General features: G+C 40.3%; 1 protein-coding gene and 1 pseudogene across 9 annotated transcripts in view; one reads left to right on the plus strand and one right to left on the minus strand.

Annotated features, from left to right (window-relative positions):
• ANKRD11 (ankyrin repeat domain 11) overlaps positions 1-25,555 on the plus strand; it is a 199,414-nt gene continuing 173,859 nt past the window's right edge. For all 9 annotated transcript variants that reach the window (XM_023537683.1, XM_011371868.2, XM_023537684.1 and 6 more), the window contains exon 1: positions 1-46. The gene's annotated coding sequence lies outside the window, so the exon portion shown is untranslated. The remainder of the gene's footprint in view (positions 47-25,555) is intronic.
• LOC111746656 lies at positions 18,584-18,702 on the minus strand (annotated as a pseudogene).

Raw genomic sequence — 25,555 nt, forward strand, 5'->3', positions numbered from 1 at the left:
CCGCGCGCAGCAGCTGAGCCCGCAGAGCCGCGCCGCCCGGAGCTGGGTGAGAACCGCCGCCGGGGCGAGGGTCAGGTGGGCGCCGGGTTGTGGGACGGCCTCGCGGCCTGCAGGCCTTCTCGGCCAGGCAGAGCAGCGCGACGGGCTCTGGGCAGGCCTGGGGGCCGGAGCAGCCGTGAGGGACAGACGGGGGCTCCGGGCGGGCCTGGGGGCCAGGCAGCCGCGAGAGGCTGAGGGTGGGCTCCAGGTGGGCCTAGGTGTCCCGAGGCAGCCTTGAGGGGCCGAGGGTGGGTTTCAGGCGAACTTGAGGGTCCCGCGGGTTCTGCGCAGCGGTGAGTGGCCTACGGGGGGCTCCGGGGCGGGCCTGTGGGTCCTGGTCCTGGCAGCCGTAAGGGGCCTATGGGAGGCTCTGGGGTGGGTCTGGGCAGCCGTGAGGCGCTGACGGTGGGTTTGGGGGATAGGGCAGTTGTGACGGGCTGAGGGTGGGCTCTGGGTGGGCCTGGGGTTCCCAGAGGCAGCCATGAGGGTCTGAGGGTGGTCTCTGCGGCGGAACTAGGGGGGTCTAGAGGCCCCGGGACAGCCGTGAGGGGGTGAGGGTGGGCCTAGTGGCTCGAGGCAGCCATGGAGGGTTGAAGGTGGACCTGGGGGGCCCAGGGGGCCAGGGGTAGCTGTGAGGTCTGAGAGTAGGTTCCGGGGCCTGGGGGACCTATGGGGTTCAGGGTAGCTGTGAAGAGCCGACGGTGGGCTTAGGGGGCCCGGGAACCTTGAGAAGTTGATGGTGGGCGTTGGGGGGACTTAGGAGACCTAAGGCAGTCGTAAGTGGCTAAGGAGGGATGGGGTTGCTGGGGGCCCCGGACAGCTTTGAGGGGCCGACGGGGGGCGGTCGCTGGGTGAGCCTGGGCAGCATTGAGGGCGAGGGCGGGTTCCGAGGGCCCCAGGCACCTGGGGAGCGGGGGCACCGACCTCTGACTTGCGAGAGGGGCTTTTTCACGGTATTGGTGGTAGTTGTTATTCTCAGTGCCTCTATTATTATTGCTGTTTTGAAATGGGAGCAGGCGGGTTTCGGGCTCCGAGCCGGAGGGGGCGGGAGAGCCGGGGCCCTGGAAGGCGAGTGGGGGCGCCGGGGTTGCAGGAGGCGCGCGTGGTCTCGCAGAGGGGCAGGAATTCAGGGCAGCGGCGCTGGGGGTGTTGTTTTCGGGTGGGGGGAGGGTAGGCGGGACATGGGTGGGTGGGTGGGAGGGAAGCGGTGGCGGCTGCAACAGCAGCCCTTGGCCTCAAGGAACAATGTGAGACGTTGCCTGAAATGTTAATTTCCGTTCCTCATTTCATCATCCCCTGGCAGGGCGGTAGCTGTGTGTGTGTGTGTGTGTGTGTGTGTGCGTGTGTGTGTATGTATGTGTGTGTGCGCGCGCGCGTGTATGTGTGTGTGTTGTGTAGGGTTGGTCCTGCCTCATGGATCCAGTCCCCTTAGAGAGGGATTGTGCTGTTAAATCCTGTATCCCCGCGGTCTGGGCGCGGGGAGAGTCTTAATTTTTTGATATATGTTCTTGGTGCCCCATCAAGGTTTTCTGCTTCTGTTGTGCTCTTGGAAAGCTAGTCTTGTATTCCAGCTTACAAGGAGTTTTGGAAGAGGTTTCGGAATATTAAGCTGGCCTACAAGGGCTCTGTGCATTCAAAGCCATTTCTTTCTGTTAAGATGCAGCATGTTTAGGTTTCATGGTTTCTACAGGTTATAAGTTTTATATCCATTTGCAAGAACATAGTAGTTTTGCAAATTTCTCAGTAGATAATTCAAATTTCAGGCTTTCATATATGGTGAGAGTTTTCTGAAGTGGTTTGGGCCATATCCTTAACATTCCTTTTCAACAGAGTAAAAGTGTGCACAGCTGTTGAATTGCAAAACTTAAAACATTTTAGACCTTTCTGGGGGGGGGGGTAAGATGAATTCAGCAAAACAATGTAAGATGATATTGCTTATGGAAAAAGTGCCATTGAAACAGTTACTATTTTTGGTTTCTGCAAACCCAGTCAATGGCATAACTTGGGTAGTTATAAATCAGAAATCTTGAGATTATTTGATGCCTTTGGGACCTTGATTTCTCTTACTAAGTGTTGCTGTCCTGAAAGATCTAGAGTTCTGTTTGTGTCTTTTGAGAATGATTGCACAAGTACTCTGATATTACTTCGAAACTGTAGTTAAAAAGGGAAAAACATCTTGCTCAACTTTGATTGTGACCCTGGAATTGGATCCCTATCTTTGGTGTTTCCTCCCCCACCCTCCATTCAGCTGTTGTTCTCTTTTTGTAGTTTCACGCTGAAGAGCAGGATCTCATTTGATAGGCTGGCCCTCCTGAATGGAATGGGATAGGAGGAAACAAAGACCAAGTTGCTATGACATTTTTCTCTGTTCTTTGTGCATGCCTCTTGAGTTAGTTGAAAAGCTACTCAAAGGTATTGCTAGACTTGATCCATATTTGAGACTTTCAGAATTTTTTTCTTATGAATAGTTTTTTATTGAGGTAAAATATACATAACAAAATTTACCAGAAGTTTGTTTTTAAAAGTGTCGCATAGTCTTGAATTCCTCATTTGCAGTTCTAACTTTGTGTCAGCGTTCTTACTTGCATGCCACTGTCAAATGCTTTCCTGTAGACCCTCTGTGGACCAGCCATGTTAATCACACTGCACCAGCAGTGCCTTTCATCTCTCTAAACCAGATGGGCTGCTTATGACTAGTGGCTGTCATGTTAGCTATAATTACAGTGTTGATACAGTGACAAGTAGAACTTTCTACAAAAAGACTTAAGAAACCTATGTTATTTGTATTTGAGAATATTTTTCAAGAAGCTTTGTGTGCCTCGGATTTTTAAGTATATCTGATATAGTAAGGTTATGTTGCATCAAATATAAGAGGAGAGTTTCTTTTCACATATGGGCAATGAGCCCATCATCAATTAAATAATGTAATTAGAGTCAGTAAATGCTGGTTCAGAGCATAATCTGCATTTGTTGCCAAAATAAGTGTTTTGATCTGTCCATTACCCTGTTTTAAGTCCCTTCATCCTTCAAATGGTAAATGTAATGGATGAGCTTCTTTTAATAGCAAGATATTTGCTAGTTAATAGGTGAAAATGATGTTGCATTGCTTGTCTGACCACACGCTGTGTCAGTTTGTTATTGCTGTGTAGTCAGTGCTCTGTGGGGATTGAGCTTGGCCATTTGATAAACTTTATACAAAAATTGAATGAACTCAAATAACTAAAAGTTATTGTCTTGGAGTGTTTTTTAATATGTGTTCTCTTAATTTGAATTTCAAATGGAATTTCTGTGCAATTCAACTTTACTAGTTTTATCTTTAAAGCTTTATAAAAGGGTGTCAATCCCTAGCTCCTGGAACTCAGGCAGCTAGAGCCAATCACCATAATAAAGCCTTCTTAGGTTTAGGAAATGGTCCACTTTAACAACTACTTGGTTAATTCTGATCAAGATGTTTTTATTTGTAACCGGCTCTTTTTTATTGTTGTTGTTTGATAGATCGTACACGTTATCTTTTAATCAGAGCCAGACTCAGCTGTGTTCTTAAATGTCTGCTTTTGTTATTCTTCTGTGCTTTTCTTAAGTCCCACTCATATTTAACATTTTCTTTAATCGTACTTTTGGACCAAATAGTGTTTTATATATATGTTAGAACCCAAAGTGTTAAATTTGTGATGTCCCAAATAGTTATTAACGGTCTGAGACTGATCGCATGACCCCTCCCCCTAGACTTGCTCTTATTCTGGTCACTCTACCTCTGAATTCCTTTCTGATGCTCTGGCTACATTGGCCTTTGATTTCCTAGATTGAGCCATGTGTCTTATTCTGGCATAGCCTTGACACATGCTGATCCCCTCGGCCAGGGTCCTCCTGAGCGTCCATCATTGCCTCCTTTGCACATCCTTCCCCCAAACCCCCACAAAATCTCCAGAATAACTCCTACTTAGCCTTTGGGTCTTAAATATTGCTTCCTCTTAGCTTTCTTAATCATCACTGCCAAGGAAAGTGTCCACCTCAACTCATTATAGCCACATAGAACTTAACACAGTTGATTAAATATGTAATGATTGGTTTATGCCTGTCTCCATGGTAGAAGGACTGTTAAGCTTCATGATTATGGGTTGGTCTCTTTGGTCACCCAGAGCCCAGCCTAGGGCACAGCACTAGTCATAGAATTGGCTTATGAAATATTTGTTGAATTGTTTAACGCCTACATACATAAGTACTTAATTTTGAAAGGCAAAACTTAGGATCATGAACTTTGATTTATTTGACTAGGAATTACGCTACATGCATTTCAGCCATTTTCCCATTCGTTTTCATTACATGTTTGCTTTTACAGTTTAAATAATGGTGTTGTACATGGGTTTTAAAATTGGCACAGGACAAGAGATAAAGGAAAATAATTAAAGGGAAGGTTGGGAAGAAAAAAAATGCTTTCTGTGAAAGCAGTTTCAGTTGGACTGCTGCTTTTGGGGCCAAAGTCCAGTGTAGTTTGAGTGTAGTTTGTTGCTGTCATAGTCCTTAGGTATTTTATCCAGAATTTTGAGCACCTCTGGTCACACGTAACATAAACAGTGATTTAGCGTTATAGTGCAGTCCTTTGAAAGTTTGGCATTTTTCATTTTTTTTTTTTTACTTTCTAAGTGACTATAAAAAAGTTCCTGGGCAAAGAGGCCAAAGCCTCAGTTCAAATGTAAATTCCTGGGAATGGAGGTGGCCCCTTAACATTCTCCTCTCTCCTCCCAGTTTTATCATTTTAATAGAGAAAAAAAAAATCTTTGGAGGGGAATACATCAAAATGGAGTTGTGTGTTATTTTCCTCAACTTATGTTTTCTTCATTATTTTTTAAATGAACCTGTTATGTAACTGACAAAATGACTCCTTTTGAAAAGACTAGTTATGAGTATAATTTGGGTGATAGAGACTTGAGTTCTTGATTTGGGTACAGCGAGTTGGATTTGTGCGATTTTAACTCTTTAGGTAGTAAGAGATAAGGGGAATTAATTGTGGTTGAAAATATTTAAAGACACCATTCTAGATCTTAAGAAATTCCACGGTTCTAAAGCAGAGTTCACTGGGTTTTCATTGTGAAAGGACTGAATGTCCTGTTGCTGGATCAAGGCTTCTTCGATGACACTACCCTTGCCCCACCCCCCCAAGGCCAAGGTTGAGGTGGCTGTTGGGAGCCATGCTGTAGTGCCTTGCCGAAGGCAAACCCAAGTTTCCAGCTCTGCCCTTGGCATCTGTGCAGTGAATTATTTATTATCCTGAAAATCTGTAGGCACTCTTTTTCCACTTGTAAAGAAACCAGTGTGCACCTGTTCACTGTATAAAAATGTTGGCCTTTTCGCAGCATAAAAACAGTTTTTGATCATTTTTTTGTCAAGGTTAAATAAAATTTATGAAATCTTCTCCCCCATTTACTTGTTTAACTCTAAAACAATGTGACCTTTAAGAATGGCTGGAATTGCAATTTAACTGGTAAATGCTTAGTAACTTTGTGATATCAGGTTATTTTACATCTAAAATGTAGCAGATAGACTTCTTTTCTCAGCTCATTAGTGATAGATGTCCCTTCTTCCCCTCCTCCCAATGGCAGTCTTCACACTGAGAATGCTAATGTCCTGGAATAATTAACATTTCTAAATAATGAGAAGATTTCATAGGGTGCTTGGTTCATAAGGTTTTGGCTAAAATTATGATTAGTTTCTTTCCACTGCATTCATATATAGCAAAATAAAAAAGACTTTCATCTAATTCTGGGTGATAATGTAAACTTGGGATAGTTATGGTTATATTGTGTAAACTTAATCTAAAATAGGGTGAGAGAACCTTATTACTTTTAAATTAAGCCTTGCCTAGCATGTACCACGTTTCTAAATGTGGTTTTACATCCTGTAAAACAGGAAGTAAAAATAAAAAAACCAAAAAAACCCCAAAGCAACACTCTTGAAGGAATTAAACTTTTTTTCTTTTAAATTATTAAAATGCCTAGCTAAAGGATGTGTAGAATATTTAAAGAAAAAAATTGCATTTTTGCAAAATTACAAAGAAGAAAACCCGACCTTTAGGGGTCCGAAGCTGTTTCGAGAATTTGCAGTGTTAGGTTAGTATTCCACAACCCCTTGGGTGATTCTAATTTCAAGGAATTTTTAGACTTTGTGACTTATTTATTTATTTTTGCTAGAGGTATATATTTAGAGTACCTGCATAGCTATTTTCATTGCTTTGAGAATAGTCTGAAATTTGGAGTTTTTTAGTTTATTTATTAAATTTGCTGAAACTCAAAATGTTGTCTTAATAGGAAGATTTTTCCCTAACACTTGAGAAGGGTAATCTTTGAATTGTAGAATAATCTTTGAATTGTATCTTTTATCTTTTAGTATGAAACTTAGAAAAGTGATGTCCTTTTATTCATAGCCTAAGTAATTTTTAGCAGATGTAACTTTATGAGATTTACATGCGAACTGTTTTCCTTTGGTGAAGAGATTAGATGTGAGTCTGCTAAACTTGGGTTCCATCTGATAGACTTTGGAAAGAAGACTGTTGAATCAGTAACTTTAATTTTTTTCAAAAAGTATATTTAAAGACCAATGGCACAGTGAAAGTATAGAAAGTTGAGAAAAATCTCTGTCCTTGAATTTAACCTGTAGCCTCTCCTATTCTTTGTTAGCTTTCTTCTAAGCCCCCAAATATGTTCTCTAAGAAGGATAGGGACATGTAGATGGAGGGTCTGTTAGAGGAGGTGACACAGGAGGTTGTGAGAGTGGAAGGAAAACATGCGCTCAGAATTTGGAGAAAGTGTGTTTTTTATATTTCAATCCTGTCATTTGTTTTATATTCCTGCTGTAACAAATAACCATAAATTAGTGGCTTAAAACAATATGGATTTATTATTTCATAGTTCTGAAGATAAGAATCCTGACAAGAATCTCACTGGGCTAAAATCGAGGTGTCAGCAGGGCTAGTTCCTTCTGAAGACTTGATGGGAGACTTCATTTCCTGGCCTCTTCCATCTTTTAGAGGCTGTTCACATTCCTTGGCCCAGGGCCCCTTCCTCCATCCTTAAAGTCAGTGTTGCATCTCTCTCACCTTCCAAAGTCACATCTCCTCCTGGCAATCTCTTCTGCCTTCCTCTTCCACTTTTAAGGACCCTTGCGATTATATTGGGCCTACCTGGTTAATCCGGGATAATCTCCCTATCTGCTGATTAGTAACCTTAGTTCCACCTGCAGCCTTAATTCTGCTTTGCTGTTTAACCTAAAATATCCACAGGTTCCAGGGATTAGGATGTGGCCCTCTTTCGGGGCATTATTCTGCTGACCACACACACATCCATTCCATGGATGATACTGTCATAACAGGAGGTTGGATTAGATCATTGTGCAGCTGACTTTGGTGCAGCTTTGCTTCACCAGAACCAGTCTTGGCTCTTGGAAAGCCTCAGCCAATATCTGGCATTGATGAGGGATCAGTGAGTGTGGACATGGTTTTGTTTGTTTTAAATAAACTTATTTTGGAATAATTTTAAATATACAGGAAAGTTGCAAAGTTGTGGAGAGATTTCAATTGTATTCTTTATTCAAGTCAGTAATGTTAACCTGTTGCATATAACGATGGTAAAGTTGTCCAAGCTAAAAAATTAACATTGGTTTATTACTATTAATTAAACCTCAGACTTATTCAAATTTCACTGATTTTTCCTTTACTGTTTTTCCTCTAAATTTCTTTTACTGTTCCAGGATCCCACATTGCAGTTAGTTGTCATGCCTCCTTAGTGTCCTGTCTGTAACGATTTCTTAGTCTTTCCTTGTTTTTCATGACCTTGGCAGTTTCGAAGAGTACAGTCTTTGTTTTTTATGTCTTTGTAACCATTCACCCATTTGGCACGGTTGTAAAGCTGATGTCTGGTTTATCTGACTTTTTCTAATTGTGGACTACTATACAGTGGGAGAACAGTTTTGTCTTTTTGCAAACGGATAAGTGTTTTATGGAGGGGGCCTCTAATACTTGACAAACTTAGCCTTTTTTCCTGCTTATACTGATTTAGTTATTTATTGATCGTTCATAGTGTGCAAGGCTATGTTGTCGAAACAGGTTACTGAGACATGGCCCTGCCCAGAGATTGAGGAGAAGGTGATGATGCCTCAGGGTACTGTGAAAAGAGGCAGGAGTTCAGAAAAGAGAAAACATTTTTGGCTCTGCAGTCTGGGAAATGTAATGGAGGAAGTGCTGTTTCAGAATCAGTGCAATGTCAGTATGTAGAGAGCAGGGTGAGGCCATTGTAGACTACAAGAAGGCTCTGGACAAAGGCTGGGGGGTGGATGTAACGTGAGAATGTCAGCTAGACCTGTTTGAATGTGGAGCCTATGAAAGAAAATGGTAGCAGATAAAGCTAGGAAAATGGACTGGAGTCAAATTGTGTAGGACTTTGAATGACGGTACCCTGCTGAGAGGGAGGCTTTATATTGCTTGAGGCAGGACATGATGTGTCAGAGTCTGACAGTGTTAGACAGGCCAGGTGAAAGTCAGAGTGACTGGGTGAATGGAAAGCCTTGTAGTAGTACTCTTGTGCCTAAGCATGGGATGCCAAGAAAGAGGCAGCTTGTATGAATTTATTTGGTGGAATCAACTCAGGTTGTTTACTGTTTATGAAAGGAGGTGAATGTAAAGTCGCTTGTTTTTTCTTCTTAGTTTCTACTTTTACCCTCACCATATTTTGCTTTTGGATGAATATCAGGTTTAACACTATTATAAGAAAGTAGGAAGACCATTTTCTAGGGAAAAATGTGAAAATTTGAAATGGTGAAGGATTTAAAATTTGTTATAGGAATAATACTTGAATTCAGATGAATGGCAGAAATGCCCATCCCAGAAAAGTGACTGAGGAATGAATGAAGTGCATATAATAGAACCTGGATGGGGGGCCTGCCAATGAGGGAGGGACCTCTTAGGCAAGAGGAGGAGGATCTCTCATCTTGAGAAGAGCAGTTTGAGTTAAGACGTTCCTAAGAGGATCTAGCGAATCTTGAAAAGGGGAGGGGGCTTTTAAAGTGGCCTGTGCGGGCAAGTTTTGAAGACTTAATGGTGTTTGCTAATGTATTTATTTAAAAATGCTTGAAAATGAGATGGTAAGTTGATCCAGAATGGATAGAATTGGGCAAAGAAGTGATGAACAGTTTTATAAAGGGACAGGGCAAAAGAGATGGGTAAGAGAGGGCTGGAAGGGGAAACTAGGACACGGTGCTGACTTTATGTTTTGTGCCTGCTTCATGCCACACTCCATCTCTGTGCCATGACAAACCTGAATGTCCTTGGCCTTGTGGTGCTTGCGTTCTGGAGGGAGAAATGGGCAGGCAGCTCGGTCAGGAGGGGAAATGCTGTCTAGAGAAGTCTGATGGGCAGAGGCCAGGAGCCTGGGATTGGTGACAGACAGTTCAGCTCAGCAGACGGTTTGTTTGAATACCTCTTATGTTCCAGACAGAGTTTGGTCCTTGTCTTCAAGCAGTTTATTTCAAGACAGGTCAAGGGACAGTTCATTTTAGGTCCATACTGGAGGGGCTAGAGATTTTGGAATCTGGAGAAGTAGCATGCTGGTGGAGGCTGAACCAGGAATGTTGTTATTTGTCCAAATTCATTGTTAGGCCTATTGTGGACTTGTATTTTGTATCTCCTAGAGTTCTATGTACATAGCAATAGCTACCTAATCAATATTTTCTTGAAAGATCAATCTTAAAAGTTATGATTTTAAGAAAGGGCTTATGTCCTGAGAAAGGAGTAATACCTGGCAGGAAATACATAATACTTTGTGCAAGAAACATGTAATATATTAAACCTGTGCCAAGCATATTAACTAGTGTGAGAGTGTTTGTGATTTGCCTCCAGTCAGTAGAATGTAGCCTTTATCCTGCTCTGTCATAGCACCTTTTATCATGTGCTGTGATCTGAAGAACTTTGTCCTTTGGTCTTTATGTCGATGAGCAGTGGTGAAACTCAGACGTTTAGTTTAGGGAGCCATTGTTTGGTGACTGTCTCTGTTTGCACTGTTTCTGTTGAGGCCCTAAAATACATGTAGTTTATTCGAAGATGCAGAAATAAACGGAGAGCAAAAGTAAATGTTTTGGGCAGCCTGACCTTTGCAGGTGCTCAGAGGGAGGTGCATTTGAAGGGAGTTGCCTCGGGGCCAGGGTGGGCCTATGTGCCTGTGTACTTAATTCCCAGTATTTATTTTTACTTACACTCTCAACACTTTTGCTAAATCCCTTTGTTACTAATCTTTCCATAACATTAAAGCCTTTTACCTTTTCACTGGTTGACAACTGTTTATCTGACGGAGAAGACTTGTTTTTACAGTTGTTACACTGTTACAGGGGTAATCCAACGCACTGTCCTTTCTTGATTAGCAGACCACATTTAGAAGCTACGGAGCTGTGCAGTTTAGATCTGTAAGTTACTGGTGACCTAACTGATCATAGTGGGATGAGGGATGGGGTGAAAGTCTCAGGCAGGGGTTGTGGTAGCCTCTGTGCTTCTGTTTGGCTTTTCCTCACCCTACCCGAGGCTGGCTTGTCATTGTCCTTTCTTTGTTTGTCCAGGATGCTTTTAAACGCTATGCTTTCAGTGAATTAGGTTACATAAAGATAATTTAAGATCTGCGGGCTTATCAAGGCTCTTTGATTTCCAAGTGTTTGCAGCTGGGGCTGAAGTCAAACTGTCCTGGGCTGTTGGGTTTTAAGGTGAAGAGAAACACTTTGTGCCCCCTCTCATCTCAGACTCTGCCTTTTTTTTTTTTTTTTTAGGGAGTTGTTTGGAGCAGGCTAATGTGAGAGATTTTAAACCAAGCAGAGCGTTAAATAATAGATAAAAGGGTACCAGATATCTGCTACTGTGGTCCCAGGGTTTACCTGGTTTTGAAAATGACAGCTTTAGATTTCTTAGGGGAGGCTGTAAGTTGGTTGTGGGCATGTAAAGTAAGAGGGAAAGATTTGTAGCAAACAGAGTGTTAACATGTGTTTATTTTGTCCCTGGTCTCGCATGCAGGTATTAATTCCAACTCATACCTCCATTTATAAGGCTTGAGAGTTAGATCCTGTGATTGTACCAACAACGTGGTGTTTTTAAGTTTACCCTGTAAATATTTGTTTGTGGTAGCTAAAGTTCTTAAACTGTAGCTTTTACTATTAAAATTTTAATTACTTTTGTCATCTATTAAGATTTAGAACTGATAGACAATCGCACAAATGAGCTTAGTTCATAGGATTTTTTTTTTTTCTGAATTAAAGTCACAGTTTGACTTGGAAGCCTAGCATGTAATTCAGAGATGTAGACCCTCATTAATAGTTGATACTGTTTGACGATGTTGACTTCCGTGAATAGATTCTTCTGGTATTGCTCACTGCATCTTGGGAGAAAAGATTTCCTTTAACCCGTGGTTCTCCCTGGCTCTCATCATAGTGGGGGAGAGCATGCCAGTTGCCTTGCCTTAAGGTCTTAGTGTGAGGCCGATAGGTTCAGGGGGGTAAATATGCTGTGGATGAGGCAGTGGTTTTTAGGTTTCATCCTCATATGGTCCTATTTCTCAAATATTATGATCTGCTTCAGTAATAAAAATTATTCTTTGGAATGTAAAATGTAAAAATCAAGTCCATTCCAGATGTTAGTGAGTTTATATTAATGGTTTATTGTTAATATTATATTATCATTTGTGTTCTTACACTTTGTTTTATCGAGCTTTCTTTAATTATTTCATGCACAGCAAAGGAAACCATCAGCATAGTGAAAAGACAATATACAGAATGGGAAAAACTATTTGCAAACCATATATCTAATAAGGGTCAAAATATCCAAAATATATGAATAAGTCATACAACTCAAAAGCAGAAAACCCCCAAAATACCCCAGTTAAAAAATGGGCGAAAGACTTGAATAGAAATTTCTCCAAAGAAGATATATGAAAGGCCAACCATGAAAAAATGCTCAGCATCACTCGTCATTAGGGAAATGAGAATTAAAACCGTAATGAGATATCACCTCACACCTATTAGATTGGCCATTCATTAAAAAGATAAATGCTGGTGAGGATGTAGAGATGCACTGATGGTGGGAATGTAAATTGGTGCAGCAACTATGGACAGAGTATGGAGGATCCTCAAAAAATTAAAGACAGAACTACTATATGATTTAGCAGTTTCACTTTGGGGAATATATACAGAGGAAACAAAAACACTAACTGGAAAATATGTCTGCACCCCCATTACTATAGCAACATTATTCTCAATAGCCAAGACATGAAAATAGTCTGTTATTGACAGTTGAATGGATAAAGGAATTGTGTGTATACACACACATGCGTAGATAAACAATGGAATATTATCTGTCATAAAAAAGGAGGAAATTCTACCATTTGTGACAACATGGATTGACCTTGAAGACAATGCTAAGTGAAATAAGTAGGAGAAAGACAAATACTGCATGAGCTCACTTATATGCGGAATCTAAAAGAAAAGAATAACAACAACGAAAAAAAGATCAGATTTCTGGCAGCCAGAGGTGGAGGGTGAGGGGAGGGAAAATTGGAGAAAGGTAGTTAAAAGATGCAGACTTCCAGTTATAAGATAAATAAGTCTTAGAATGTGTTGTACAGTATGATGACTATAGCCAATACTCTGCTGTACAATATATAGGAAAGTTAGGAGAGCCTAAGAGTTTTTATCACAAGAAAAACATTTTTTCCTTTTTTCTTCTTTCTTTTTACTTTATATGAGAAGATAGATGTTAGCCGAACCTATTGTGGTTATCATTTCACAATATATGTAAATGAAACTATCATACTACATTTCTCGAACTTATACAGTGATGTCTGTCAATTATTTTTCAGTAAAACTGGTAAAAATAAAAAGACATTTCCTTCAAAGTCTAAGTGGTACGTACCCAGTACGGGGAGTGCCGTTTAAAAAAATCTCTGAGCTGGGCAGGGCAGGTGGATTCCCTGCTCCCTTGGAGGGCCCTGGTACTTCCCATCAAAGCCTGTGCATCTGCCACCTTTTGTCCACTGTGCTCCCTCCCCTGTCGTTGTTGTCAGAGTGTTAGTATACCTGTACATGCCTTTGCTTTGAAAGGTAGTTAAAAGATAAACACATGTTGTCTATAAATGGAATATATTCAGAAGCAAATCTCAAATGCTGATTAATTGAGGGGAGTAGGTTTTTCAGACTGCTTTAAATAGCCCTCAGTTTTATTAAAAGTAATTTCTGAGTAAGACATTTTAAATATATCACATTTGTTTTATTCAGGAAGCAAACCTGCCTTGTAATTAGCGTTCTTTAAGTGGTACTACACTTTCCTGAGGTCCGTTATCTGACACCTGAAACTCTTTAAGGATCATAGTTCTCAAGGGGCTGAGTGTGGGATAGGGGACCCATTGAGAACAGGGGGACACATTGTGACATTATCAAGGTGCGATGTTTACCTAGTGTGAAGGCCCAAGTCTGTCACTGTAGCATGGTTTAGTTTAGGCACATTTAGCTTTCCAGCCTACCTCATCCTGGAAAACTTTGAAATAATCAAAGTGTCATTCTGTTGAGGTGTGGTTCTTTGATGTTAGAGTTATGAGAATAAAGGGTTTTCATTAAGCATCAAAAATTGTTTATGAGAAACCCTAATGAGAAATGTCATAGAAGAAGCTGCCATTTGTAGCCAGATGATTTAGGGAATGTCTTGGCAACGGCTTTCCCCCAGCCAACAGGTGAAAGGAGAGAATGGCTTGAAGGGAGGCAGCCCCCAGCTGGTGTATGACTGTTGAGCAAAAATGAAAGAGACACATGAGGACACTGCTTGGCTGCTTATGTGAATAGGATGTCCAGGTTGCTTCTGGGAGCAGTCAGTTCGTGAGGCCTGAGACCTGATCTCTTTAGGACATTGTGTGCTGACTTGGGCTGAGGGAATGTTCATGTAGGGATGGAGACATCACATCACATTGGTTAATAGTGTAAGGGTCTCTTCTTTTCTGCTGAGAGGTTTGGAATAGGATGTTTTCAGTTTTGCTTTATCAGTTTTTGTCTTTACTCCTCTTTTACTGTTGCAGTCAGAGTGTCTGGGAGGGTGATTGTTCCTATGTGCATTCCTGTTTGTCAGACCCTGGTCATAAAAATAGGGTCTTCGAGTAATGGAGGTATTTCTTGGTCTGTGCCTGCAGCCCTTGTGGGCCTTTTGTGTGTGCTGCTCCCCAAAGTCCAAGTCCAGGTGGCCGAGTAGGCCACTGCCACTGTTGCTGCTGTGTGCTGGTCTTTTGTGTCCTTACAAAAACTGAAGTTAGGAACTATTCCTGAAAGAGTCAAACACAAAAACCAACTTATTAAGCATTCTTAACATTAAGCCATTTTTTCCTTTTTAATAATTTTTTTTTGTTTCTTATGAAGCCATAACAAATTAGAAATAGAATAGTAGATACTAAGAAACAAATATGAGGTCCAATTTTTAACAGTTTAGGAATTATCAGTCATTTAATATTTTCAAAACTTTTACTGTGACCTATTTTTTCATGAAGCACCATTATATCCAAAGGCGTGCAGTCACCAGTACTTTGAAAACCTGGTGCAGGGAGAAAGAGAATAACAGCAGCATTCACAATAAGCCAAAACATGGAAACACCCCAAGTGTCCATTAACAAATAAATGGATAAACAAAATTGGTACATACATACAATAGAATAGTACTCAGCCTTAAAAAGGAAGAAAACTCTGCTAAAACATGGATGAAATATTACCTAGTGCAGAAAGAGAACATTAGGAACAGGAAGGATGACTTTCCCTCTACAATTTCGCTAATGCTCTGACATCCATTGGGGCCAGGTCACAGTGTGTTGAAGAAGAAAGGGGATCATTTCTGGTCCTCATTTTCAAGAAAATTTAGTGTTTACTGCTTATAGCTAAGCACCTTATATCAGGCACGTCAGTTCAATGAAAGAGGTATCTTCAGATGTAGTGGAAATACGCTAGTTAAGTGAAATCCTCTTAGATACTATAATATCCATGTTTTCTAGGACTACATTGGGAAGTTCTTCATCACTGTGTTGATTTTGCCTTTTACTTACTTTGTTCAGTTTTAGCTAGAGCTCTCTCCAGGTACTATTGTAGAGTTGGGGTTTGTGACCTTGATTCATTAATTCTCATCCTTTTGTATTTTTTTAATTGAGATAAAATATAAATAACATAAAATTGGCCATTTTAACCACTTTTAAGGGTCCAATTCAGTGGCATTAATTACATTCACATTGTCATATAACCATCACCAATCTATCCAGAACTAGTCCAAACAGAAACTGTACCCATCAAATAATAATTTCATCCCCTTCCCCCCAGGCCTTGGTAACCACCATTTGACTTCTCTAGGTACTTCATAAAGTGGAATCATACAGTATTTGTCCTTTTGTGTGTCTGGCTTTATTTAACTTAGCATAATGTCCTCACATTTCATCCATGTCGTAGCAGAGTTTTCTTCCCTTTTAAGGCTGACTAATACTCTATTGTATGTATGTACCAGTTTTGTTTATCCATTTATCTGTTGATGGACGCTTGGGTTGTTTCCATGTTTGGCTTATTGTGAATACTCCTGCTATGAACACGAGAGTGCAAATATCTGTTCAAGTTCCTGCTTTCAGTTCTTTAGGGTGTGTACCCAGGAGTAGAGTTGGTAGGTCATATGGTAGTTCTATGTTTAACTTTTTGAGGAACTGCCAAACCTTTTTCCACAGTGGCTGCACCAGTAATACATTTTTTTTTTTTAAAGGAGCATTCATTTTTGACTTTATAAAAATAAAATGCAGAAAAGTAGATGAAAAGAATGGTAAAATAAACATCCTAGATACATCATTTACTTTTAACAGCATTTTACCATATTTGCTTTATTATTATTTTGTTGAAGTATTTTAAAACAAACTACAGATCCACAAACACTGCAGTTAGGACAATTTCTTACAGTCACATTACCTTTGTCACACTTCTTAGAATAAACAGTAATTTCCTATTATACCTAGTTGAAGGATTACTTTTAATACTAATTTTGTAAGCATGTATTATTATAGTAAACTTAAGCAACAAAATCAATGTTTTCTCTCCTCCCCCAACTTGTTAGTATGAAAAATTTCAGAAATATAGAGTAGCAGGAAGAAGAGTACAGTGACCACCTATGTACTGCCATCTTTACTGAACCCTTGTTAACATTGTGCCATATTTGCTTTGTCCATGCATCTGTAAATGTTGCCCAACCGTTTGGAAGTAAGATGGATACCTCATGACACTCCATCTTTATAGACATCTTCGTAAAATGATTGTCCTCTATGAACTGCAGCACCACATCACACCTAGGAGAATCATGTTACATAATATAGTCCTTTAGGTCCATAATCAAACCCTGGCTGACCTAAGTATGCCTTTCATTTGGTTGTCTTTAGGGTCTTCTAATGTCAGAAAACCCTCCTTTGTTTTTCCTTCATGAATCCAGAACAGTAGATAGTGCATTCTCAAATTGTCTGACTTTTTCCTGGTTTTGTGATTTGACTTGTTCCTTTGTCCTGTGTTTCCAGTAAACTAGAAGTTGGGTTGCAAAGCTTTATTAGAGTTTAATTAAACATTTTTACCTTCAGAGATAAAATTTTTTAGTTCAGAGTATTCACACAATGAAAAAGGATCACCCATAGATTAGTTCTTGGTTGCAGAGGGACATGTGTATCTTTATAGTAGGAAGAAGACCTGGTGTTCCCCACCTTAACTGAGCATCACTAATTGATTCACAGCATCATTCTTACCTAATGTTTAACCTGAGTCTGTGTTAATGACCACATGCAGTGAGGAACCCTGCTTGGATCCTGGTTTTGAGGGAGGGAACAAAATGGTTTTTAAAAAATGCTTAGAGGTAATGTTAGCTAAACTTCAATTAAAAAATGTTTGGGGACCTTTGGACATTTAAATACGAACTAGATATCACATGATATTAGCTAATTGTTAATTTGCTTATGTGTAATAATGATTTTGTGGTTTTGTAGGAGATTATTCTTTGCTCCAGCTGTGTATAGACAAAGGAGACAAAATGTGAACCATTGAGTCTGGGTGAGGGGCTGACACATGTGAATTTGTGCACTGTGCTAGTTTCTTACTTTTCTGTGTTTCACATTTTAATATAAAAATATTGGAAAATACTTTGTAGGTGATGCTTGTATACTTCATAGTGCATTTGTTTCCTGAGATATAAGTGTGACGTGCCTAAAGTCTCTCTCTCTAATGGTGCATGAGACCAAGGAAGACCAAAGGAGAATTTTTTTCTCACTTTGTTCTTGAGCTATTTTTTTCATTAACAAATGTTCATGTTATAGCTCTTTACCCATTTTTCCCCTTTTACCTTTGACTAGCTCCAAGTTTAATGAGCTCCATGTATTATAGATTGCCAGCTGGATTTTTTGTGCTAGTCTGTGCACATGTATGTGTTGTGTGTTCTCCGATACAGGGAGATGGGTCTGCCCAAAGAGACTCTCCAAGTCAGGACCATATCTGGTCTACGCCCTAGCTCCTCTGATGCCTCCCAGGGAGCTGGATTCACAGGAAAGTGAAGAGAGGGTGTGGTTTGGGGAGGAGAGACTCGGTGCACTCAATGTCTACTTTGCAGTGAGTGTAGTGAACACTAGGATTTTGGTTCCAAATTAAGAGTTAAAGACACTTAAAATTTACACGTTTAAATGACTTAGGTCTGGCCACTTTTGTTATAGAGAATATATAAGTAATTTGAATAGTAAAAATCTTAAGATTTGACAGATAGAGGTTGGCAAGGGTTTTCAGGTCAAATAGGAGAAAACAAAAGTTAAGACTACATGGTGTTGTAGTAGATTGATTCTGTTGGATCACTGAAATTTTACATTTTCTTCACACATTTTAATTTTATTTTGCTGTTATCTTTATGCTTACTTTTTCCATTGAAAATAGTGATTTTCTTTGTGTAGGCTGGCATGGGAAGTCTTTACTTCTGGTTCTCAGCTTCCTTTCCAAACCTTGGGTGTCCCTGCATGTACAATCATATACAGTAGTTTATACAAGTAGTAGATATGTGCTATTCTGTACTTTGCTTTTGTCACTTATTCTTGAAATTTATTTTGTATTAATGCCAATGGAGTTGCTTAGTGTTTTCCTATCATTGTGATATGAATGTGCCACAGTCGATTTAACTTGTCTGTTACTGATGGACATTTCTTTGTTTCCAGTGTTTTATTGTGACAGAATAACATCTTCGTGAATACTTTTGCATGGGCAAAAGTAGTATCTATTTGTTATGTTTCTAGAATTGCTAGGTCAGGGGTTATGGGTATTTTGATTTTGATTTTGCCAGATTACTTTCGATTGAGATTTTGCTGGCTCACACTCGCCAATGATGTGAGTGCTTTCCTTTTATTTTTATATTAAAAAAAATAATTTTTTTTTTTAGGCGAGGCAACCCTTGATTGACTTCACAGATTGCAAGGACCTTGTCAGCTTACAATCCCTATTTTTAATTTTTTTATGCCTACAGCACCTGGTCTTCCTAAGTGGTCTCCCATCCAAGTGCTAACCAGGCCCGAACCTGCTTAGCTTCTGAGATCAGACAGGATCAGGCTTGTTCAGGGTAGCATGGTCATAGACTATTTATTTTTAAAGACCATTTTTGTATGCTGTATATTCTACATGTTTTGAAGTGGCCTTGGTCAAAAGCAATAAAATTCTGACTTTTGGGAGAAGTGTCAAACTAGTTAGCCTTTCTAAATAGGTTTAAAGATTTCACATGTTGAGGGGCTGGTGTTTATGTTATATAGAGATTTCTCTCTTTCTAGAAAAGGCTGGAAAAATTATTGGTTTGACAGTTAATGTTATTTAAATTAGTCATGATTTTAGTTCATAATCATGCATAGTAGCATTTGTATGTCTGCCTGGTGAGTAGCACTTTTGGACTACAGAGCAGCATTAATTACCATGGTGAGTGCTATGAGGTTAGTCCCCTCTGAGTTTCAGTCATCTTCAAAGCCAGAGTGGGCTTCTCAGCTGAAGGTCACCTGTGGGTCTGGAGGAAGGGGAAGCATCCCTTGGACTGCCTTTTCTGTGAGGCTAAAGGAGCTTCCAGAAGCACAGGTGGATTTGTGGAAGGAATACTAAGTCAAGGGAGACGGGTAGTAGGCCTTGTGTTTGGGAATGGAGAGGGCTGATGACTATGCTAGCTTCTCCTGCCTGTGTATATTATTAGACTGGCAGTGGTCATGGTGGAGTTGGCAGAAATGAGGTGCTAGAGCCTCTTTCTGGAAGAACCAGTCACCCTAGTCAATCATGAGATCAGGGAGAAAAGTCTTTTTGGGCAGCCCAGTCCCTGGGGCTTGAGGTCTCAGCGTCTGTAGCTGCTCTTTGGAGGGCCACGCCTGGCTGAGTCAAGACCTGCCCACTTGCCCAGGCAGGTATGGGCCATCAAGAGTCCAGACACCTTTCCTGGTTTGGCCAGGTTTTGGTTTGTATTTCTTCCTCTTGTTGACATATAAATAGTAGTTTTATTGTTACAAAGCAAATCACTTTACTGTTCTGTAAACAGCCTAAGAACAGAGGACAAAATGAAATATTAACATTCTTCCAATTAGAGTTCTGACTCTGCCTCTTAAGGGCAGCATGACTTCTGATCGTGGTAGGTTATTAAGGTTTGCGACAAATAAGAATTAGCTTTAGGGACTTTGAAGACAAGGTCTTTTGAATTTGACTCCGTTTTTTTGAGAGTGGGTTGATGTGCCTGAATTTGGTATTTTGATGAGAGAAGGCATTGGCTAAGATTATTTTGGTCCTAGAATTTGCATATTTCTATCTTTTCTTCATTGTTTTGCTCAGCTGTTTTGTGTTCCTTATCTTCTCTCTTCAGACTTCTGAGGACATTTCTTGCTGGATTCAGATATTAGAGCAGAGGTCAGAACTTTGATTAATTTTAATTTTTTGTACTTGCTGACTTACTGTTCTATCTTTTGCTACTGTCTCTTAGTTTAAAAACAGAGGACCCAACGTACTTTATTGATATTAGTGCTCATAAAATGGCTTTCTGACTTTTGATGTGAACAATCTAAAATTATTTTAGAATTTAAAGAAAAATTGTTTTATACAAATGGCGAATAAATAATTAGCATTAATGTTATTGATGTCATCTTCCTAGTTCTTTATCAAAATGCTTTTCCTGACTGCAGTATTTCATTATAATAGAGCACAATTTTCATGTGAAACTGGTTGCTTTATATTTCCTTTCTGGTTGCTATAGAAACAGTCCACTGTGGTAGTGAGTGCTAATCAAGTGCCAGGTTACCCAGCTTTTATAATGGGGCTCACTGTTAATCAGCTGTAGCTCTCATCCTTGCAGCCCGGCTTTGAGGAGTGGGCCCTGAATTGTCTTCTTTTCTCATCCCTTTTGGTCACAGGAGCATCAGGATCTGGATGATTAGAATGGTGTGATTTTCTTTCCCTCAGATGAAGTGTACTGGGCTTTTGTTCTTGGGCTGAGTGGTCATGGATTTCCTTCCTGCTTGTGGGTCTCTGTGCAACCCCACTGGTAGTAGAAGACTTCTCTAGCCCCCTCTGCCTGTCCTGTAGGATCATCTCCCAGGAAGCAATCAGGAGGATCTGTTGAAAAATTACTGCTTGAACAAGGAATGTTAGAATTTGTTCTGAATTGTGAAAGTTCCTACATCCAGCCCCTTAAATGAGGTCCTCATCGCACTTTACCAGGAGGGCAGAAAGAGAGAGGGTAGCAGGGGTGGTTCTGTACGCTTTTGAAGAGAGAAGAGAGTTGAAAATGAAACCCAGTCACTTCCGTGCTCGACCTACCAGCATGACCACCCTGGAAGATTTAAGTTAGATTTTTTGTGAACTATGAATCAGTGAATTTTAGTTTATTCATTATTCCGGGGTTGGAGTTGGCAGACTTCAACCTGGAAAACAGCATTCTTTTAAATTATAAAAAACTTGTAGTATAGTAATTGTTGGAAGCTACAAGGTCAGTTATGAAGAACTTAGTCACAGCCTGGTAAATAATCTGAGTAATAGCTTGTAAAGAACTTAAAATTCTGAACTTTGTGTCTGAGAGGCCTGTGCTCTCTTTTCGGCAGCATGTATCCAGCTATTATTTGTCCATGTAAGGAGGTGGCATGGAAGAGTGCAGAAGGGATGTGTGTGTACTGCTGCATAACAAATGTCCACAAATGTGGCAGTTTAAAACAAACACATGTTTATTATGAGAAGTTTCTGTGGGTCAGGAGTCTGGGCACGACTTAGCTGTGTCCTCTGCTCGGTGCCTCACTTGGTTATGGTCCAGGTGTCTGATGGAACTGGTCTCAGCAGAGGCTGGAATAGGGAGTGGTCTGCCTCCAAGCTCTCTCAGGTTATTGGCAGAATTTACCTCCTTGTGGTTTTAAAGTCATTGTTTGCACGCTGGCTGTCACTTAGAGACTGCTCTTGGCTCCTAGAGACCTCCTGCAGTTTCTTGTCATGGTCCTCTCACAAGCCAGCAATGTGAGTCTTGTCCTCCAGTCTACTAAGACTAGGTCTCACATAACATAATGTAATCATGGGACTGTCACCACACCAACTTTACCATGTAATGCCACCTAATCAAGCAAGAAACATCCCATCCTCTTTGCCATATTCCATTGGTTAGAAGCAAGTCATAGGTCTTGCATTCCATGGGAAGAGGTTACATGAAGGCATGGACACTTGAAGGCAGGTCACTAGGATCACCCAGGGTCTGTCTACCATCTGGGATGTCCATTGGAATGGGGCGCTCAGAACTCTCATCCCTTGCATTCTGATGTACTATGTCTGGGTGGCATTTCTCTCTCCCACCACCTGTCATTGCACTGTGGGCCTACTGGCCACAGGTAGGAGTAGAACCAAGACTGATCCACAGGTTGCGTGGAAAGAGTGCTTGGTTTGATAGTACCTTTATCCTGCCACCTTATGGTGTTTACTCCATGCCTCCTGTTCTCAGCTATCCTGCCTGCCTCCTAGATTTGTGGTAAAGATAGATAAGATAGTGGGTGTGGTTGATGAGCCAGTTAGGCAGGGCTTGTGGAGTGCTAGTCTCTGAGCCAAGTGAACTGAACTGCTTCTTCTCCGTTTTCCAGGCAGCAGATTTGTTCTTTTGGGAGAAAGTGTAGGATTGTCAGTTTGTTGTAGCCTCTCAGACCTTCTGCTCCCCCAGCCTGGGCTGTGTAGAGTGCCTTGGACTTTTGGTGAGGAGCATTCTCTGAAGCCTTTTAGACAGCATTTACCACTGTTTATCCTGCCTCTTAAACTTCTTCTACTAGTTTGTCCACTTATGTCTGTCCCCATTGTCACTACCTTATAGCTAGCTGGTCCTCTTTCTTTTCCTTTTAATTACTGCAGCAGCACCCTAACTGGTCTCTTACACTTCCATACAAATACCAAAGTGATCTTTTAAAATGAAGTTTTGATTCTGTTATTTCCTTTTTTAGAAGAAATTACCATCTTCTAGCTCTTATATGGTATGTATGCTTTCTGCTTGGAATTCCCTGCTCTCCACTTTCCTCTGGTGATGCCTACTCATCCTTCAGGCCTCAGCTTCCCAACGAGTCCTCTTGATCTCATGGCTTAGCTCTTTTGTTGCATGTGGCTTCTGCCCCCATTTGACTAGATTCTCAGCTTTTGTCTTGCCTCTCTTGTAGTGATTTATTGTTCTGTGTTATAATCATCCTTTACTTAGGTGTCTTCCCACTAAATGAAACTCATTTTATCTGCAAGCACCAAACACAGGGCTTGGCACACTTATGGCGATACCTAATAAAACTGTCACCACACATCAACTTTTAAAATAGAATGGAGAGCGATGCAGCATGTTTGTGACTCCTGGTCACTCTAGTTATTATGTCCATCATCTATGGCTGCCTTGACCCACGTGGCTTTTCATTTGCTTCGAGTGTCAGTAAGTCTGCTTACTTCATTGTTGGATTTATTGTGTGAATCTGAAATGATTTCTTTTATTGTTCAGATCTCCTAAATATTGCACCTAACTTAGAGATATTGGTAACCTCTTCCCATTTTTGTGCAAAAATAAAAGCATAGGTAGTGAGTGCATGGATTTGGAACATGGAGAAGCAAGCTCATGTCCTTGATTGTCTCCTATTCTCCTGGCCCACTTCTTATTCTTAGCTGTTGCTTCTGTTCCTGGGAATGTTCACTCAGCAGCTTTAATACCATATCTACAGCAGCTTCAGCCTCAGAAAAAGGATGGTAAACCTCTTTGATTTAGAACCCTGAGTGTTATGTTTCTGTCCCGGATCCCAATGCTTTTTCCTGCTCGACTGGGAGTACCTGTATGAGAAGTTGCCTGGATGCCAGAACTGGAGGAGGCCTTTACCTGGGCACTTGGCCTCTTGTTTTATAGAGATTTGTCTGTCAGTATGAGTGATGATTTATACCTGGTGGTGGGAAATAGTATTAATGATATTAGGTTTACTACTCAGGTACCCTTGGCAGAGAGTGAATATAGTTTTTAAAAAAATCAAGGTAAAATGAGCATTGTAGCATGGCAAGGCTGCATTCGCCTGACAGGACCTGATAGTTAGAGAGTTAAGTACTTAAAATACATGGCTAAATAAATATTTTTCTTTACTTCTTTTCTATGTGGTGTTACATGTGAATTGAGGGCCTGATTTGGATAGGCAGTTGGACAAACATCTCCTTGGTGGCTTCATTCCTGACCTGAAGCTTTTGCTCAGAGCAGCCTCTTAATAGAGAATCACTTCCTTTTGGACAGCTTGATGAGTTCTTGCTGTCTTGTGAAACTAATTTCAGAGTTTTCCTTAACTTGCTTTAATCACGTTTGAGATTTATGTTTTTGTGGGGTTTGAGGTCATGATGCAGGGATTCATGCTAGCCATCTTTTAAGTTTCGTGTTCAGCTGCTTAAAGGCTATGATATGGATATTGTTAGAATTTCCAAATAGTATGTAGTTTGGGGCTCAATAGTGCTTTTAACTTTAGGATATAGAAGGGAAGGGATTGCTTTCCTGAGGTGTCTTTGGGGGCTGATATTTTCTTCTCCTAAATCTATCAGATTAACCAATTTTCCTGCCCAAGTTTAGTCTGGACACATGATGTCCATGGCTTCCCGTCCTCAACTTGGGCACTTATACATCCTCTCCTCAGACTCATTTGTACCGACCTTCACTTCAATTGACGTGCACGTTTTTACTTTGCTTCGTGCGTGCCATGCGGCATATCCCACCTCAGACCTTTTTATATAGGCCAGGGATTGTAGGCAAGGTTTTGAACCATGACCATGGGTAAAATTAATTTCTCTTTTTTGTTTTTCTCATTAGAATTATATCAGCCTCTCAGGTCTTCCCCCCCCCCCAAAGAAATGAGCTAATGACTATTAAAGCAACTAGCACAGTGACTAGCACATAATTTCTAAACAATAATTTATTTTTCCCTCCTGTTTTGCTTAGCCAACACTGATACTTGATGCCTGGTAACTTTTTTTTTTTTTTTAAACTACCTTTATTCAGGTATTATTAGCATACAATAAACTGGACTTGTTAAAGTGTTACAATTTGATAATTTTATTATATGTATATACCTCAGTTAAGATAATGAATATATCTATCACCCCTCAAAGTGACTTAGGACCCGACCCCTTCATAATCCTTCCTTTCCACCCTGCCCTCCCTTGCCCTGGTATACTTTCTTTTACTGTAAGAGTACCTTGCATATTCTAGAATTTTATATAAATGGAATCCTTTCTCATTGTTTTTATATCTTTGTCAAAAATCAGTCGTCTGGTAGGTCTGTTTCTGGACACACTTCTGTCTCATTGATCCCTTTATCTGTCCTTAGGTCATAGCACACCGCGTGATTACTCACTGTAGCTTTATAAGTCTTGACGTCTGGTGGTGTTAGTCCTTAAAACTTGTTTTTTGTTTTTCAAAGTTGTTTTGGTTATTTTAAATCTTTCTCATTTGCATATGAATTTTAGGGTCAGTAGGTCAAATTGTACGAAAAAATCTGCTGGGATTTTGATTTGGATTGTGTTGGCTGAGTGATTGAATTGGAGAGAATTGACATTGTAATGTTGAGTCCTCTGGCCCATGAACATGGTATACTTTTCTGTTGACTTTCTGTGTACTGCAGTCTCCAGCAGTGCTTCAGGTTTCAGTGTAGGAATCTTGCATATCTTTTGTTGCCTTTATCCCTAAAGTATTTCATTTTTAATGCTGTCGTAAATAGTATTTAAAAAAATTGACTATTTTTGTACTAGTATAGATGTCAATTTAAAAAAATTGATCTTGCATCCTACAGTCATACTAAACTCATTTACTCTGGTTACTTTTTCATAGATTCCATTGGATTTTTTATGTAGATGATATTATCCACAAATGAAGTCAGTTTTACTTTTTTCTTTCTAACCTGGGTAACTTTTATTTCTTTTCTTTTGATCTGATTTCCCTGACTAAAAACCTTCA

This window comes from Pteropus vampyrus, unplaced genomic scaffold (genome assembly GCF_000151845.1).
Source record: "Pteropus vampyrus isolate Shadow unplaced genomic scaffold, Pvam_2.0 Scaffold196, whole genome shotgun sequence".
Taxonomy (NCBI): Eukaryota; Metazoa; Chordata; class Mammalia; order Chiroptera; family Pteropodidae; genus Pteropus; species Pteropus vampyrus.